We start from the raw sequence: 17,322 nt of genomic DNA, 5'->3' as shown, positions 1-17,322 counted from the left end.
GGAAGGCTTTGCAGGAGGATCTGGAGAGGCTGAACCGATGGGCCGAGGCCAACGGTATGAAGTTCAACAAGGCCAAGTGCCGGGTCCTGCACCTAGGGCACAACAACCCCAAACAGCACTACAGGCTGGGAGATGAGGGGTTGGAAAGCTGCCTGTCAGAGAAGGACCTGAGAGGATTGGTTGACAGTCGGCTGAATATGAGCCAGCAGTGTGCTCAGGTGGCCAAGAAGGCCAGCAGCATCCTGGCTTGCATAAGAAGCAGCGTGGCCAGCAGGTCCAGGGAAGTGATTGTCCCCCTGTACTCAGCTTTGGTGAGGCCACACCTCGAGTACTGTGTTCAGTTTTGGGCCCCTCGCTACAAGAAGGACATGGAGGTGCTCGAGCGAGTCCAGAGAAGGGCAACGAAGCTGGTGAAGGGTCTGGAGAACAAGTCTTACGAGGAGCGGCTGAGGGAGCTGGGCTTGTTCAGCCTGGAGAAGAGGAGGCTCAGGGGTGACCTTATTGCACTCTACAGGTACCTGAAAGGAGGCTGTAGCGAGGTGGGGGTTGGTCTATTCTCCCACGTGCCTGGTGACAGGACGAGGGGGAATGGGCTAAAGTTGCACCAGGGGAGGTTTAGGTTGGATATTAGGAAGAACTTCTTTACCGAAAGGGTTGTTAGGCATTGGGATGGGCTGCCCAGGGAAGTGGTTGAGTCCCCATCCCTGGAGGTCTTTAAAAGACGTTTAGATGTAGAGCTTAGGGATATGGTTTAGTGGAGGACTTGTTAGCATTAGGTCAGAGGTTGGACTCGGTGATCTTGGAGATCTCTTCTAACCTAGATGACTCTGTGATTCTGTGATTCAAACTACAGCCATTTGGAGCATAGAGCTGCTTAGAGCAGTCACTCTTGTAAACATGTATTTTCCTTCTTCTTGAGAAAATGGAAGATTTTTTCTTCATGCTTTAAAGTGTTGACATTGGTATAAGTTCAGGATGAAAATTGCAGCACAAAAGGGAGATGCTGCATAAAGTTATGAGTTACCTTTCAACCTTAATTATAAAAGCTGCTACCAGGCATATTCTATAAATACCTGCCCTCTTCACTAGAAGTAACAAGAGCACTTTTCTATGATCTTGTTATTACACTGAAACAGGAATTCTCATAGTTTTGCACTGTTAACATGATTTACAAAGATTTGTCTCATGGAGGGAGCATTTAAAATTCTGCAGACCAGAGGAGGCTTTTTCTGTTCATGAATGCATAATATTTCTGAAGTAGAAGCATGGCAATGTTTTATTTACTTGGCCATCTTGCAATAGCCAGAGCTGAGAGCAGTCATCTTTCCTAGACCTCTTCCCCACAACAGAACAAGGTTTGTGAACCCCTGCACACACTCAAAATAAAATTTTCTGCTTGTCATTACTTCATGCAGTATTTGAATGATCACTCCTTATGCATTGCTTTAACAACTTCATATTAGGGATTTGAAATTCCTGGTCTTACCAGTATAGGCCACAGGGCACCTTTCTGTTCTTTGATGTCAGGGTTGCTGCAGTAAGCTTCTAGAGCTTAAAATTCCAGCGGCAGTTATAAATTCCATGTTGATTGTCTTTGATAATCTTGGTGGAAATTGTTTGCCTAGAAATTTCCAGCAAGTAAAAAAAAAAAATCCATGTATTTTTCAAAACTCCCATGCGATGCAAATTCTAATGGTCATCTTTGTCTAATAAACGCAGTGAGGTGATGTCTCAGGGCACTTCAGGGGTGTTTCCAGACTCCTAACTCTCCCTGTACATTAGGAACCACACATTTGCTGCCTATTCAGAGTCACTGCTTTACTTACAACTTGGATGCATGAAATAACTATTGTTATTATCATCTAACGTTGGTTTTATTTATCAGGTTGGAAACCATGGTAAGCAATTTGTGACAGTGCCAATGAACGTCAATTGTGAACTTTAACCAAAATATGCTTCAGACTGTAACAAGGTTGTGATGGCAACCTGTGAGCTTCCCAGTAGAACTTATTTTCACAATTCTGGGAGCAGAAATGGTCAGTTCACTCAATGAATTTCAAGGATGAATAAATTAATGTTTTGTTTGCTCTTGTTTTGTATTTGCAGGTGATCAGAGCACAACCACAGAAGAAAAGTTTTTAGGATATTGGCAAATGCAGTTTAAAAATACGAAGAAGAAATACGAAGCTTACAGCGGGACTTCATGATATAATCGCTGGTGAGACGGTCTGATTTAAATTTATTAATAGCTACCTTATTTTAGACATTTAATAAATATTCTATATTGTGTATGTTGCGTATATTCTCATTTTTCCTCCTTTCTTCTATATAATCCATTCAATATGATATATGTTGGTTGTAAATATCTTAATATCTTGATACCAATGGAAAAACTTCCATAAGGGTGATTGATCTAAAAACTGATAACCATTTCAGCCCAAAGATATGTTCCTTCCCTTCCCCCCATCATAAAAGCCTTAAATTATCTTTCCTTACTGCTATAAGTGCAGTGACTCCCATTGAGTTGGAGCACCCTATTTGGAAGAGTCATAATTAAATAGGAGAAAAAGGTGAACCCTTCTCACATTGCACTCTAAAAATGTCAAGGGGTATTTCTGAACAGCCCATAATTGGTATTCCATGTATTTCCTATCTCAAAAGTTTACAACTAGCATAAAGCCCTTCTGTAGTAAATTTTTGCCAGAACTTATATCACAGTTTTGAAGCATAATAGCATAAATACAAGATCTGTTTGTTTTCTTGTTTTGTTTTGTTTTGTTTTACAATTCGTTCTACTCTTACATAGCATAGAAGAAAAAAAAATCAGTTTAAACTAATATGATCTAAAGAAAACATATTAACAGGTACACAAAAAGTAAAAGTCGGCAGGAAGTATGCTCTTAAACCTCTTTATATTTTTAAAAGTTTAATTCTGAACTTCTATTTAACTGGGAAAATGTTAATAGGAATGTAATTTATTCACGGTCTGAGAAACTTGCAACACCAGGATGTTGGACCCAATCTCCCTGATTAGTATCAAAAACCTGATTAGTGATCAAAGCATGTGCATACACTTTAAATTTAAAAACCAGTTACAAACAAGGTTAATTGCCATATCAGGCTATTCATGAGGTGGGAGGCTGAACCAGAACTGAACCATTTTTGCTTCATGGAGGGTTCACTTTTTAAGTCATTTATCAGAGCAGCATTACCAGTTCACATTCTGGAGTAGCTGTCTGTTTAGATATCCATAGCTGGCCATTTGTCAGAGAGCTCCACAGAAAGCTAACCACTTAGAAAAAAAATCAACTACTTTTTTCCATAGTAGTGATTAAATATGGGCTGAAATTCTTTGAGCCTGCAAAATACAGAATTTCTGAAACACCAGTGAAGGAATATTAAGATGATATCATAGAAGAATTTTAATGATGTTTTCCTTCTCCCCTTTCTAACAACTATGTTATTATGTAAATAAATCTGTGATTTTCTTTTCTAAAGTGAATTAGTAAGAAAGTACCTGATAGCATTTTTTCATGGGTATATTGCAAGGAATTTTTCTTTTTAGAGCATTTCCATAAACTCAGATGAAATGTGTGGGTAGATGATAAAATTAGAATTACTGTATATTACCATTGTTATCCCCCCCCACCCCTCCCCAAATATTCTAAATCAATGTATGTTCGGATTTATCCATATCCAGACTTTTTACCCTGACTTAGTCCATAGATCAATGAAGGAAAACATTAGCAAATGCTCCCCGGGGTTAATACAATGCTTCAAAGAAGGAGCAGTTTATACCCTTAAGTACGGAGCTGACTCAAAGAAATCTTGTAAATGATGAGCTGAAAAGAAAGAAGCATTTAGCCGTGCAGAAATAACATGTTTCGTTGCTCCTACACCAGGAAATTATGCTGCATAGTCTGGAGCTCCATCTCCTGGTGCTTGTCAAATAACTAAAAATCATTTCCAAGTGTCTCAACATGTACACAAACACCTCAGGGCACCCAAGCTATGTTGCTGAAGCAATTGCAAAATTTCTTGCCCCACAAAAAGTCCTGTGTTAGGCTCATAACCCCTAAGGGCAGGGAAATGCAGGTTCACTGAATGCTTTTTTGGGGTCTCTCCGGCCTCATGGGGACCATTTGTCCCTCAGCACCTTCACCATGGGCTGGGCTTAAACAGCACGATCCAGCTTTCAGTGAAAATCATGGGATGATTTGGAGTCTGTGGGTATTGCCCCACTCGGGACTTTTTTGAGAAGGGTAAAGGCTGCAATTATGTAAAAGCACTGTGCAAAGTAGAATAAAAATTATGTGTTCTAATGTATTTGTGCTGCTCTCCAGTTGTGAGACATGGAAGGAACTGTTATTAAGGGGTCAGAGTATTTTCTGGGAAATAAGTATATGAATTTCTCAGTTAAACTGGCAACTCTTTATTTAAACATTTTTGTGCATAGATATAAATATGTATGGGTGTGCATAGCATAATTACACATATAATTTCTACCAGAGATGTTAAAAGGTGGTTGTTATTGGCAAAATACAACAGCCAAAGGAAATATCATACAGCCAGGTGTACTAAACGTACAATATACATGTGAGTGTAATACATGAGGGAATAGAAAACTCAAGGTTAGGATGCCAGGTTGGAACAATGGGAGGTTAAGTTAATGAATTTTGTCTGTACATCAGCCACAAAAATATCCATAATAAGAGTGACACCACAAATAATATATTTCAGGAATATTTCTGTAAGAAGAAGAAAATTACCATTATTATGAATATTAATTGTTTTATTAGAATCTTATTCTGTCATCTTGCTGGTAAATGTACCCATTCTTGTCATACTTGTATTCATTTTTCTCCATGAAGAGATTCAGAATTGAACATCCCATCATTTCTTGAGATCATTATGAGTCATTTAGAATGTTTCTGCGTCTATTAAAGTATTTACAAGTAAATAAGCTATTTTATTCAGCCAAAAATACCATAACTAAAATACATTGTTACTGCCGTACAGTAGCTGGATCATTAATTTAATATAGTAGCTTCATTGTAGATATGGGCTCTTTATCAGCACTGTCAGTACAAGCATAGTCAATTTAATAGTTAAGTTTACAGCTGATCTATTGTTACTCTATTTCTTCATCATTTGAAGGCTAACAAGACCACAGGGAAATCTAAATCTATTCAAGAGAGAAGGAAAGAAACAGAGCATATAATGTGGGACAATGATTTCTTGGGAAGGAGTGATGGCTGCGATCCGCATTTAATTTAAATAAGTCGCTTGTGCGTTTTTTGACCAAGTGTCCATTGCTCTCCCCATTTCATCAGTGCATTCTCATTAAATATTTTTGTGAGTTCTAATCACTCTTTCTTTCATCTCCTACTTGGTGCCAAGTCTTTAAGGGTTCAGTGGAGTTGTCTACAGAGATCACCTCCATCTAGCAGCCCAGGAAACCTGAAGAGGAAAGAATAAAATATGATGGGGAATATGAAGGGGAAAGAATAAAGCATGGGCAAATTGTATTAAAGAGCTTTCACTACTTTTTTCAAGAGTAGGAGTAGAATATACTCATATCTCCTCTTAAGTTTAATCATATATAGTCTTGATCCTAAAAAGACAGATAAGAATTGATTTGGGACTATGAACTGCCTTGCTTGTGAATCATTATGCAGCAAATTCCAGTAATACATGACCATCCTCCCACAGGGAGCAGAAAATACTAGAAATCACTTGTATTATGTATGTGGCAATTCTCTTAGAAACTATTATTGCTACTCAAATTATTGCAGATTCTTATTACAAGGCACATGCCTGATCAATAGCAGGCTTTTATTAGTTCCCTTACCGACCTTCCAATATATTAGACACGGCTGATGTTGTAACTAAAAACTTGCCAGGAATAATGCAGAAAATTTTCAGTGCATTGGTTTGAGTGGGAAACTTCAAGTACATATGCTTTTCTGCTATTTTATGTGCCTCAGTCTGATAATATTTTAATGAACTCTGGCCTTAAGTTCAGACTGATGAGTAGACACAAACAGATAATAGTTCTTTAGGATGAGTCCATAATTCCACCGTAATATTTCTCTAGGCTTTTTTCTCTATGACTCTGTATGGATCGCATTCTGCCGTAGTAGCCACAGGTGAAAGAGAGCATGATCGTTGATCTACATCAGGTTTATTGCAAGGCCTCTCACTTTTTTTTTTAAACAATATAATCTGTATGTTTACTATTTTTATAATTATCACAGCCTATACCATATTGCCTGTTGGTGCAGTCAGTAGAGAACTACAAGAGGTTTCAGATTTCCAGGTGAATATTTCCCACATTAATGCCATCAGCTGGACCTGAACCTAATTAGTTCCTGTCCATAAAAGGAGAGCATAAGTCTGTTTCACATTTCATAGATGAAAGATCTGCTGGTTAGAGTTAGTTAGCATAAAGAGGATGGAGTTCTACAAGTGTTTGGAAGGCTTTGTGTGAGGCTGTAGGGTTTTTACGCCCCTTAGAAAATGCAGACTGGGGTGGAATCATACTACATCAAATGAGTGGTAAACCTGTAAATACACTGAGTTTTAAGACCCACAACAGTTCTCATTAGCTAAGCATTTTGTAAGCTGCTCTTTAGCAACTCAACCGTGCTTGCTGATATGGTGTGCTGGTAGTGATATATCTGGTTTCTAGGAAACATCTCCTAATTCTTACAGTCATAGCTTGTACTTCTAGATCCCCAAGGATCACATATGACCTTTAAATATGAGCTAGTGCTTCAAAATACTTCAGCCTAAGACTTTTTAGGAATTTGTGATTCTGGAGCATTGTTTTAATGAGCCTTAAATATAAAACCAAACTGAGCAATCCTGACCAAGATTATAATTTTTCTAAATTTACTCTAGGATGAAAAAGAAGCTTTTTTATTATGATCATCTCCCTAAGTGTATTCCTCATCGTTCTGATGTTTATTTCCTGTGTTGAAGATTTTCAGCTTCATATCATTAGTAATTATGGTAACATGTTTTTACTTTGTCTCTACTACTAACTTCTCTGCAACAAAGTTAATCCCACTTTATATAACTTATCATTAGCTTTTCATTAGCCAGAAGCTTACCTTCCTTGCTATTCTTGTGATGTTGTTCAGCTTAACCCACAGAGTCTCATGAGATATGTATCAGCTGTGTTAGCAGAATACAGAGAAGTTAGGTCGCTAGTTTTCCACAAGCCCACAGAGTAATTCTCACGAAAGAAAGGTGGTAGCATGCTTTGCCACAGCTGTGCTTGGTGTATCAATGGTGTACTTTATTCCTTATATTTCTGTGACTTATCCATTCCTTCATAACTACTTTAAACCTTACATAATATGGAGTCAGACTGAACCTAACCCCATCCATGCCTTGAGTGGATAACCAGAGTTGGTTGTTACTCCCACCATTGTGCTATGACAAGTTCAAAAGAGTTGTCTAATGGTGTGTATGTAGTCATAGCTGAACAGAAAAGAGTGTCTTTTTTTTTTTAAGCATCTCTGAATTATGGTGCCTGATTTTAACAATCATTGCAAAAACATTGTGAGATTTGACCAGATGACTAGAGAGCTACTATCTTCACCAGCTACCCTTACTTTAGAGCTAGCTGTTGCTTTTATGCCTATACTCAGTGTGCTGCAGCACACTGACAGATCTCCTTTTTAAGGAATACCACCATAATGTCCTTACCAAAGAAGTAATGATTACTACAAGTAGTGGACCTGTTTAAGACGAGGTGGCTGACAGGGAAACCAATGGACCAGAATATAGCAGACCTGACATGCTGTGTAACCCTGGGCATACTATAGCTCTGGGGCCTCAGCTTCCCCATTGCTTTTTAACAGTGGGCATGCAAACTGTTCAAGCTGTGCTTTGAGATTTATTAACACTGGATATTAAGGAAACTATTATTAACTATTTTACTGGAGAACAAAAGCCAGATATTTCTCAAAACCTTGATAAGTGAACTTGTTCAAAATGTCAGGGAGGTCTTACAGCAAAGTGTGCTGAGGGGATGCATGAATGATGGATGCAGTTCATGCATCCCCTCAGTGTGGTTGATGCCTTTCTTCTCCAGGTTTCTCGAAGCCTTTTCATGGTTAGAAAGTCAAATCTCTTTCATTACATTTTTCTAGAGTTTAGTAAATCCTGGCAGGACTCAATCTCAGATACATCCATCTCCATATATATATCTATGCATATATTTATATATATACACATCCTTTTAGGTATAAGCTTCCAATGTCATGTTTGGAGACAATCAAGCATTTCCGCTGACCGCAGTGCACTTGCAGGCTTAACACAATGACTTTGTTGTATGTTTTTTCTTGTTCTTGTTAAATTGGTCTGTTGAAGACTAAGGGCTTGTGAGCTTTGCATGTTAAAGGCTAAACTCTTGTTATAGTGAAACTCATTTTTTTTAAGGCTTGAGGGAGATTGAAGGTAAATTGAAAAGAACACCATGGAGTCCTTCTGCAAGTCATTCACCTTGTAGAGCTCTAGGCTGAGAGAGCTCAAATGCCACTCTACATAACAAGCTCAAAAACACTAATTTAAATAACAAGCACAAACTCCACTTGGGAGCCACACTGAGGCATTTGTGGATTGTGCAGCCTGAACTCCCAAACAACATTATCTGAAGGAAAAAAAAAAAAGAGTAATTCCTTTCTGTAAAGTGGTAATTCAGGGCCCAAGTCTCAAAAGCATTTGAACGTTTCAAGGACTATTGCTATACCAAATTGTTCTTAACTACAAGTATTAAACTTTAAAAGGGATAGAGTACTTTTTTCAAATTCAAATTATTGGCTTCAAGTCTCACAAGAATAATAAATCTATGTATGCCTATTTTTCTCACTTCAACTTTAGCAGAAAGTACAATATTTGTGCTTTAAAACTGAAAAGCTAATGCTTGCAAACAAGTGATGTAGCAGATGTCTGAGCACCATCTTAATGGCTCAGAAAGGATATAAAAGAACAAAATCTAAAACTCCTATATCTAATACTGATCAAATAAAAATGTTTCGGACAGTGTAACAGATGTCATAGGAAGAAGATGCAACATGGCTACTTAATAAAAAGACATCACATGTGGTCAATAAAGCTTAGTACAAATTTTTAAATGGAATGCCATACAAGTACTCCTATATATTCACCTGGTCATTTTAACTTTCTCAGCTACCTTAAAATGCTGTGGTTAAAATTCAACAGCTGCTTTGGATTTGACTCCATATTCAAAATTCTGTAACTAAAAAAAAAAAGAAAAAAAAGACATTTTCAACAATAAGAAAATATATTTGCTGTTTCTTTTTCAGAGTATCTTTGCATTTTGAATGAAAATATTTCTTAATTTACCCATAAGACTTCTGAAGTTAACGTTAGAAAATAAAATATTTTATCCAATCACCAACAGTTTTAAAGACAACCAATTGCAAAAAAAAAAAATAAAAAAATAAAAAAAATAAAAATGCTAATTTTACTTCCTTAAAATGAAGAAAAATTCTATTTGGGAAATAAATTCTGTATAAGTCTCTCTTTTAAATCCATTGAGCTCAGTAGTTTTAATGGATTTTGTTTTAATTTGTGTGATTTTAACATCCTTTCTATAGACCTGAATGCTACTCTTATTCAAGAACTAGGTCATATTAAGAAAAAAGTATAAAGAAGAGCAAGATCTGCAGAGCTATCTTAGTTCTTATGAGTACTTAACTCCCAAAGTTAATGATGCCTTAAATAGGCATCTAAATACTATTTTCTGGAATATCATTAAGTTAAACTAGGTGTTCCATCTTTACCTGTTGTAAAGATGATTTGTGAAGGAAAAATATGTAGAGGTAATGGAAGTATATGGCTTATACAGGTGATAGGTAAGACATGAAATGTCTGTTTTCAAACTCAGCCGCAGCACAGTGTAATTTTTTCCTGATTAGTTTTTCAAGCTACTTTTGAGACAAGTCCTACAATTCACATACAGTCGAAGCTCTCATTCAGTCAGCAGGAACTTTGTCCACTTGCAGGAGTACAAGCTGCAGCACTTGGCCCTAAGAATTTAATATTGCTATAATGATTCATTATTGAATGTTTTAGTTGAATAGCAGCTACTTAAGTGTATTAATCTCAGCTAATGAATGCAAAAACTGTTTAGTGAAAAGCTGTTTTTCTTTACATTAGCATGCAATTATTCAACTGAAAGGTTCGAAAAGACACATCTAATTACAGTTTTTCTTTAAAAGTATTTAAGCATCAGTTATTAAAATATCATTTGAAATATGCTTATGGACCTCCTGTAGTGTTGCTAAAATGCAAAATTTTGTACTCATATTGCTACTTACAATAGGTGTCTTTTTAGTGCTGAACAAATCCTTACAAAATCTGCTTAATGTAAAGGATTGAACTGTTTCCTTTAAAACAGACAAGAAGATTCAAGAATCTGTGCAGAACATGCATGTCTCTGCTTAGGCTGAGATTACTCATTGAAAATCAAAATCAGTGATGCACATTTACAAACAAGCTGTTAAGAATCCTATTGCTGAATTGACATTAATGGGGAAAGCCTCCAATGCTAAAATCTGGCCATGTATTTGTCTATACTTCTGACTAACTACAGCAACACTAATTCTGCTTGTTGTTTATCATGCTCAAATATTTGTCCTCAAATTGGCTATTATATGTGTGTGTGTGTATATATGTATGTCACAGGTATCTTGGTCGTGGTCTGGTGTGTTGGTCACCTGTTTTTTGGGGATGCTTATTCCTCCAGGACGTGCTCGTGTTGGCCTGTAGAGGACAGAGAAGCAACTCATATCACTCATCAGAAATTCCTGCCAAGCTCTATACATCTGACAGCTGTGAAGAGAATCATCAGAGAAGGAAGGTAATGTGGCATGTCAAATGCCTAGCAAAATTCTGTTTGGTCAAAGGCATATAAGGAGTTAAAAAACGTGGAGCTGTAGATTAAACACACGGATGATAAGACCCAGGTACTCTTCCAGCTACATCACATACTACAAAGAAAGTGTGATGTGGTGGAGCTGCTCAACTTGAGCAGGAGCTCTGAAAGTCTGAGTAACACTTCCTGGCCTCAGAACAGTTTTTCTCCTCTATGGCTTTGGCATGTAATAAACATCCTTGCTTGAACTATTAAAGTACAGGTTTTCAGTCTTTCACAGATACAAGGCTTTAAGAAAGCCTGATAGATTATTTTCTCACTAAACACCTAAACGGCTCAGTTAACCTCTTCCTGCTCTTACATTTCAAACCTACATTATTATTATTGATTCTTTCTTTCTCTTTTTCGCATTGGTGTCAATGCTATTGATCTTTCTTACACTGAATTTCCGCTGCTTTTTGTTCTCTGCCTTCTGTTTCTCATTCTCATGGGGAAATCTCCATCCTTCTTGTTCAGGGCAGAGGTTGTGTACCAGGGTGCCCCCAGGGTCACTAAATGCTATGGTTGTATCAAACAGGGACAGAAAAGTTGCAGATGAGGAAGGAGAGCAGAAATGCTGCAGGGCAGCTTGCAATGAGTACTTCCAGTTAATTAGCCATAAACCTCCTTAGACTGCCCAGCCTAGGGGTGGGCTATGGGCCTGCTCCTTAACATCTCTTGTCCTATTCTCAGCTTTGTAAGTAATGATTAAACTGTGAAATTAGAGACTGTAGCCTCTTTCACAAACTGTATCCTTGATTCACTTTGTTCCATGTTCCTTCCGTTTATTCCTTGTGTAGCAGGCAAAAGATTGCTGTTTTGTCCCACATTTCTATTGTTCTACCAGAATTGGTATCAGGCTCTGCCAGGTATCAGGGTTCACTCACAGGGCTGTGGGTTGCTCTTTCGAACCAGAAAAGCAATGATAGGTCACAGCACTCACACTTAGTCTCTTTGTATAAACAGTCACAGTGAACCAAGCTCAGGATAGCTTCACAGACCTTTGAGAAACAGGACTTCTTTGAGACAGAGAAAGGACTCTGGGCCACCACCTCTGCAGCAAGCCCTGCCCTCAAGTGACAGGCACTGCTCTCAGCCCCACACATGAGATGTGTGAATCACGCAGTTTCCCTGGGTGGAATATTCACAATACAAAGAAATGCACAAAGAATTCCACACATGTGGAAAATTTAGGGTCACTTTTTTTCCAGTCAAGCAGTAGCACAGTGGAAATATAGATAATCTGTGCTGGGGGGCATTTTTTGCATTACAAAATAACAAAAGTAAGGGCCAGTGCAGGAGGTTTTTCCCACAAATGTGGTCCAACAGCTGTGGCAACCCAAGCACAAACATCATTTCTGATCATAAGCAGTAAAAAATAATGCTCAGGTCTAGTACTTTACAGCACTGATTTAAAAGTGAACTTCCTTAACACATGTTCCAATTGTAGGATTTGTTGTTGCTGTTGGGATTTGCAATCCTATCACTGTATCACTAGACCTGGGGAGGGCTTTCTTATGCAAAACAAAACAAAAACAGAAAGTGCAGGACCCTGCACTTGCCTTTGTTGAACTTCAGGGGGTTTCTCTCTGCCTATCTCTCCAGCCCGTTGAGATCTGAATGGCAGCACAGCACTGTGAAGTATCAGCCACTCCTCCCAGTTCTGCACCATCAGCAAGTTTGCTGAGGAGGCACTCTAACCCAAGTCACTGATGAATAAGTTAAGCAATATTGAACTAAAAAGGTTACGTTTTAGTTACGTCTGTGTAATGCTTTCTGAGTAAATAATTATTAGCCTCCAGCTCAAAGTTGTCAGCTAGGTAAAGGGTGTTAAGGTAGCTCTGTGGCAGGTGTGGCAGCTGTCAAGTTCAAATCACAGCTGCACTCTATTTTTCCACCCCCAAAAACGTTTCTAGATACATTAATACTCTTCATTAAAAATTGGTGGCTGCTAGTTTTTGAGAGATGTGTCAAGAATTGCATGCAGTGTAGCTAAAGTTCAGAAGTATGGGTGTGTGTCAGCACGGGTAGGCAGCAGGGACAACCATAGACCCATGGCTGAAACACAAAGATTACATTTAATTTTGCTACCTTACCAACAAGAGGAACCCCAAAGCAACACCCAGCCTACAAAAAAAAAGGAGCACACAAATTGGGATGCAGGCACTGCCAAGCTTGGTCTGTGCCAGAAGATCACTGACCTCCTGGTTATGAAGGGTTTGCGCAGACATAGTTTACCACCATGCTGTGATCCTCATTGTGCTCTTGATCTCTGTACCAAGGCAGGGAGTTCAAGGGTGTCGATAGTGTGCCTCCAAGTCTACCAAACACCTATGTTATCTATACACCGTGCTACTTGTCAGTCACACAGAGGATGAACAGCAATAGGTATGATATGTGTCTTCTACATTACTACTTTCCAGGCTTTGTGTATTCCCAGCTGCAAGGTCACCTGAGCATATTTATGATCTTTCTTGCCAGTCTTCTGTTGTCATTCCATCCTTCTTGCCAATCTACTGCTTTTAACCCATTTCTCCCAACAATGGGCATGAGGCTTCAGTGATTTCTTTGCAAAATCAGCCTTGCTGATTCCTTGCCTTTTGTCTCCAGGCCCTGCCTTCAGTGTAAAAGGTCTCAGGGAAAGGAATAATAAGAGACTGTCTCCCCTCAAAAGACCTAACCTAATCACAGCACTGGTGCCTCTTTAGACCCCTACAGTGGCATCTAAGGGGCTCGTGGAGGGGATTATGGGCAACTCCTCAACATGCTGCGCAAGAGGAAGAGCAGTATAGCAGTGGGAGCCCTGGCCCCTGCTGTGAGACCTAACCAGGGCTAGCAGCAGCTATCAAACTCTCTGCAAGGGCACACAGCAGGAGAATGGCAACGGCTCTTAAACCCTCCACAGGACATTAGAGATGAGTACTAAAAAATACTAGAAAATCACACAGGAGTACTTAAATATTACTTGATCATTAACATAGTAATTACATCAGTACTGCTCCTGCATGATGCCATAATTTAAGAGGATTCAGCATTTTCATTATAATCAGTAGCAGTTATTTCCTGTGGTTCATTGCCCATAAAATGTTCACCATGAGAAAAAAAAGGGGAAGAGACTTTGCCATGATGACAATTAACATCCACCATGGAGCTTGTGAGTCCCTGAGCTGCAAATCACTCTGGTGGGTGCTTCATCAGGCTTCAAGGGGGCCACACAGGGCACATTTCTTCCTGAAAGCTTTTAATAGGGGCTTTTAACTAAGATTTTTAATGGAACCTTTTCTGAGGAAACAGGACAGGGACATTCTTGAACTGCTGCCACATTGCTCCATCTCAGACAGACCACAGCATCTGACCCTCCCAAAAGAGGTATGGCAGACTTCCTGTCCCTCCAAAGACATGGAAATGACACAACATCTTCCAAATATTATTATTTTAATATCAAAAATAGCCCAGTTATTTAGCAATTTTGAGAGCAGACCACAGTATAAATCATGAAGCAGATGCAGTCCCACGCAGGGTTTGATTTGATGGGTGCTGTGGTGAGGACAGTATCTTTCCTCTAAATAGCCGCTAAAGGAAAGATATTGTGAACTCAGGTAACCATAAGAGAGTTGTGTTTAGTATCAAAGGAGTGCAAGGACTGGGAGAGAAAATCACAGGAATGAAGAGGGGCTTGCTGCTCTAAGGTAGGGGGCTTGCTGCTACGGTAGAGCCATAGAGCTCAAACTTAACCTGAAGCTTTCTGCCATTCTTAACGGATACAAGTGGGATTAAATACAGTTGTCTACAGTAACTGTTTCATAGGCCTAGAGACCTTTACATTGTGGAAGCACTCAGATGAACACAGATTACACCAGTGAAGTTTTGGACTATGGACTTTGGATATGGACCTTGTCAGCAGCTGTGTATTTACTCAGTGTATGGAAGCAGCTTATTCTCCTACTCCCTCTCTCTCTACTTCTCCCTTTCTTTCTGCCAACCATATCTTACTGTGCAAGAGGTCTTCCAGCCCTATTTCTTTTCCAAGTTAGGTTCTGCTATGCCTACATTTCTTACTGATGCTTGTTAATTTGTTCTTCAAAATACCAAAACAAAAAAGGAGAGTGTTGGCCATTCATTTTTGTGACAAAGCTTTTCACTAATACTTTAAAGATGAGGTTCTGTGTTTACTATGTTCTATGGAACACACAGTAATGCTTCCGCAATACTGTAGACCCCAGCTACTGTGCAGGATGCATTTGCTATGAAGGCTGTAATCTTCTGATCTAAGAAGGATATAGAAAGTGAACTTCCAAGCTCTTTCATCAAAATGAAACTTCAAAACAGTTATAAAATGTGATTTCATCTAACAAACTCTCACACATTGTGCAAATGGGAATGTAAATGATGGTTCCTATCTACCAAGTAGACTGTGTGATTAATTAATACATTACAAAAGAAAAAAGTTTGACATTTAAAGCAAGATTGGGTGACTCTTTCAGTGTATTAAGTTTTATGGTTTTGATCCGAACTGGGCAAAGAATTATAACATTCAATCAACTTGAACACTTTCTATTGATCTGCATAGAAGATTGGAAAAAAAAGATATATGGTCTCACTATAAGGTTTTTTTCCTGGTTTTATTTGCTTTGCAAGAGAGCAATATTTTTCTAAGCATAGATTGAATGCAATGGCTCCATAAAATGGCCTAGGAGGCTTCTGCAGCACCATTAGAAGCACATTCTCTCTGCTCAGAAGCTAGTGAGCAATATTGCTGGGGAAATAGAGTCCCCTGGTATATTATTCCCACAGTGGCCATGATGAACCAGCACTTGAAATTCATTTGAAATAATTCCATGCTGTGGTGACTATGATAAAAGTAGTGCAGTGAATTTTTCCCTTAAAACATTGCTTGCCATAGGAATGACTCCTTCAGAAATTAAGTACCCGGGGAAATCATCTGAGATGAGATAATTAATATTAGGACCATAAATGTTGCTTTGCAACTCCACGACACATAGTTTTTATTTATTTAATTTCTTCCTTTCTTTTTTTTTTTTTTTTTTTTTTAATTTTTTCTTCCTGCGCTTGAGTTTTCTAAGAGCAGATTGTGGTTGCCTTGACTTCATCTGTTAACTGAAGTTACCCTTCAAGTGCTGAACAGAGCTGTTGGACTCAGTGCAGATATAGGCTCTGGCACACAAGATCATTTGGGAGGTAGCTGTGACTCGGGGCACAGCTCCTCCTCTGCTCCTTTCACTCGCATAAGGTGAGGAAGACATGCGAAGTGCATCCTCTCTCCCAGTCACAGCGTGCAGCAGGCCAAGGCTGCCTCAACAGTCTGGGTTGCTGTCATCTCCTTTGGATATGGTTTCTAGAAAAGAACATGTCAGCAAGGAATGGGAAGCCAAGTATGGCACAAATTCTGTCCTACCCTCCACTCAAAGACCAAGCTGGTGAGAATTAATAGATCATTGATGCAATACCCTTTGAACATGAGCAAAAGGGAACCTCCCTGAGAAAACAGAGGCAACTCCTCTGAAATTAATCCATGTCATTGAACTGCTGTAACCGAGAGGACACTTTGTCCCCACTGTTTAACTTTGCCACATTTGGTACCACCTGCAATGACATTTCATTACTATAGAGTGACAGCAGCAAAACTACCATGCAGTTATCAGCAGGAAGGGAAATTAGTGATGATTATGATTAACAAAACAGCTCTGGCTCAGCCAATGCTGAGAGAAGGCAGGCTCTGAAGGAATCAAATGCTGGAAGTACCAGGAGTGAAATACCAGCACCACCCTGTGGCTCCCTTGATCCGCTTCCTTCTTTTTTTGGGTCAAAAATGGACCAGATGTGGCAAGGCCATGTCAGAAGGAAGAGCATTATTTCTTTCTGGGATTTTCCCCTTCATTTGGCTGATGTTAAAATCTCATCCTGGCACCCTTCCTACCTGAGTGAAGCCTAAAAAACTATTCAGCAAAGATGCAAGGTTTTGTGGGATGAATACCCTGCTCATCAGCAGCCCAAATTCTGACCTGTCTTCATGTATTCAGCTCTTTAAACTGTTCCCACGGGGCAATGCAATCTGATAGCAAGTTTAAGGAAACACAGCTGAAATCTAATCCTGCTCCTACCATAGATTTTATAGATTTCCCTGTTGTTTTCATCTGAGTCAGACAATTAACTGGGAAATGGATGTAAGGGTGGAAGAAAACCTTTTTTTCAGAAAATCGGTGGCATAGACATAACTAATAGCTGTGATTTAATACCCCCAAAGTGACCTTTCTTTTGACTGACTTGTATAATGGAATCCACATAATAAATTTATCCAAAATACATACCAAGTTTTAGGATGCACGTGACCATCTGTGACATAGGATGTT

General features: G+C 38.9%; 1 long non-coding RNA gene across 1 annotated transcript in view; it reads left to right on the top strand.

The window, feature by feature from the left end:
- LOC118170223 overlaps positions 1 to 17,322 on the top strand; it is a 49,726-nt gene that overhangs the window by 22,412 nt on the left and 9,992 nt on the right. Inside the window, exons 3-4 of the long non-coding RNA XR_004752577.1 lie at positions 2,107 to 2,218; positions 10,784 to 10,897. This is a non-coding gene — a long non-coding RNA (uncharacterized LOC118170223). The remainder of the gene's footprint in view (positions 1 to 2,106; positions 2,219 to 10,783; positions 10,898 to 17,322) is intronic.

This window comes from Oxyura jamaicensis, chromosome 7 (genome assembly GCF_011077185.1).
Source record: "Oxyura jamaicensis isolate SHBP4307 breed ruddy duck chromosome 7, BPBGC_Ojam_1.0, whole genome shotgun sequence".
Classification (NCBI taxonomy): Eukaryota; Metazoa; Chordata; class Aves; order Anseriformes; family Anatidae; genus Oxyura; species Oxyura jamaicensis.
This window is presented reverse-complemented; position numbering and strand designations above follow the sequence as displayed.